The sequence below is a fragment of the Dipodomys spectabilis genome, unplaced genomic scaffold, assembly GCF_019054845.1.
Source record: "Dipodomys spectabilis isolate Male_0828 unplaced genomic scaffold, ASM1905484v1 ptg000051l, whole genome shotgun sequence".
Taxonomy (NCBI): domain Eukaryota; kingdom Metazoa; phylum Chordata; class Mammalia; order Rodentia; family Heteromyidae; genus Dipodomys; species Dipodomys spectabilis.
The window spans coordinates 14,712,923-14,715,392 of NW_024870728.1; the positions used below are offsets into that span (position 1 = coordinate 14,712,923).

At 44.8% G+C, this 2,470-nt stretch overlaps 1 pseudogene; it reads right to left on the minus strand.

The window, feature by feature from the left end:
* Positions 1-477: 477 nt before the first annotated feature.
* LOC122107556 lies at positions 478-2,249 on the minus strand (annotated as a pseudogene).
* Positions 2,250-2,470: the final 221 nt, after the last annotated feature.

Here is a 2,470-nt window from a genome sequence, read left to right on the forward strand (position 1 = left end):
ATTTTTTGAGGGGGTAGGTGTGGTTGGGAGAGATGGGGGAAAATTATGAAAAGGATGATATTGATCAAGATACACTATACCTACAAACTGACATCTTGAATTGAAACCCTTTTGTACAACTACTTAAAGATAATAATAATATTTTTAAGTGGTATTAGATTGGTGATGCCCTAAAGAAGAAGCAAAACAACTTTTTTTTCTGGAAAAGTTGCTTTATCCCTAATTCTTTTTTTTTTAAGAATATGGAATTTATTAGGCATTAAAATATAAAAAAATAAAACCACTTGAATAAGAAGCCAGAAAGCTCCCTTTCTCCCTCTCCAGACCCTACCACCTTAACCCCAATTTTTAAAAAAGAAATATATCCTTTTGTATACACATGGCTAGCAAAGACTAAAACAATGCAAAGCTTCCAAAGATGGCAGACGCTCAGCTTAGGAGATTGATGTGGGTCAGTTGAGACCATTTCCATTGGAGTCACTGTTTAACTACAGCCCTCTGAGCTGGAGGCTGCTTCCTGGGACCCTTGAACATGTGGCTGGCCTGACTCAAGCTGCTGGATGGAAAGCAGATACCCCATTCCCTCAGGGCATCCTCCAGTAGTCTCTCTAAGCAATCCTGTGTCTGCTCCTGTAGCACCTGAAGAAACTGACTCACAGCCTTTTTGAGTTGATTGTGTTTTTCTGCAAAGACAAGGTGGAACCAGCCAGGTTTCTCACACCTGAAGAATTTGCCATGGGATAATATCAGCTTGCTTTACAGGAAGTAGTGATAGAGGAGCAGGTCTTCTTCAAATGTAGCTGGGTCGTAAAGGTAATCTTTCAGGTTGATCCACACAGAAAGGCCAGACCTACAAGGGAGAAATGGGATCTCCAGAGCCTCTAGCTTGCTAGTGACATACTTGTGAGCTTCCCGCAGCCGGGAGTGGTTAGTGGGCAGGTACACCTCATCAATCCATCCTCTGTCCTGGAGCAATCGGCCTAGCTTGTACTGCGTGATGCCAGAGACACCATGGAGGCAGCCAAAGGAGCACATGGCAGAGGCCACAAGACTATCATGGGTGTGCAGAGCACCAAGACAGAAGCTGGCGATGCCGAAATCCAAACTGGCATCCCAGATCACATGGGTCCTTTTAGGGTCAAGCAAACTTGTTAGGCTCAGAACACTGCGGAATGCGATGTCTTCACTAAACACGGACAGCATGCAACTCTCATCTATGATCATGTGGAGGCTATGCCTCTTGGCAAAGGACAAGTATTCCATCAATTGACACCACCCAGAGAATTCTGAGGGTTGGTTAGTACAATACCACTGATGGTGTTTCCCTTATCCCTAGCTTCAAGCAAGACCACCTCCAACTTCTCTACAGTGATCTGGAGAACATGGGCCTTTTCAGAAATGAACTTGCTCTCCAGGAAGACAGGAATCATCAACTCAATTTTTGCAAACGGAGCTAAAGGCGAAGCCACCACAGAAGGGAACTGGGACTAGTAAAGGCCGCCCCCGGATCACTCAGAACCATGGCAAGTGCAGAGAAGACAGAGGAGCAGCCATTGAGGACAACCACATTTTCTGGATCTAGGCGAGAAGGTACCTTGCAGTAGTAGGTGAGGAACCCAGCCACTTCTTCCCGAAGGAACAGTTGGCCTCTGTCCTTGGGGTACTGTAGCTGGTCCTTCTCGATGGAGTTCATGGCACTCTGACACAACCTTTCAGTCATCAGATCAAGGCAGAGCTTGTTCTCATGGTGCCAAGGTTAAGGAAGCCCAAGGGGTTCTTGTCCTCATGGTATTTGTCTTTTGGGTATGCCTCGCAGCCCTAGAATCTCGAGAGGCAAGCGTCTAAGAGAGCACTCCCATGTTTGGATAGGAAGTGGTTGATAACTGTTACTTTAAAATCACTCTGCCCATGTGTGACATCACTTCCAGAGGTGACAGGAAACAAATTCTTGAGGCCCAGGGTAGGGATAGATTTAGCCCACAGGAAGTTGACAGTCTTGACCATCTAATGGCTTATAGTTTCTCTCTGCTTATTGATGGCTTCTAAACAACTCTTTTCCTTCAGTGACTGACCTGTAACTCCATGGTTTTTAACATCCTGAAATGTTCATCTGTGGCAATCTGTGCATTGGTCATCAAACTGAACAGCTCTGAGAACATCTGGCTAATGGTGAACCAATCATGCGAGCAGGAGTTATCTGGTTTGGCCTCAGCAGGCTGGCTGGAACCTTTGTGTCCCTCTTCACTCATCTTTTCTCCTACCTAAAATCCTCTCAATCAATGAAGGTTTTTTGCCAGTCAGCACGCAGACTTGATTCACAGCTCTCCTCTTCTCACTTAGCTTGCTTCACCCCTAATTCTTAACTAAGTTCCACAGACAAAATTCCGAAGAATGTGAATTCACATGATAGATATTTCTTTTCTTTAGTATTTGAAGTAGAATAGCAATGATCAGATTTATAGAAAAACCT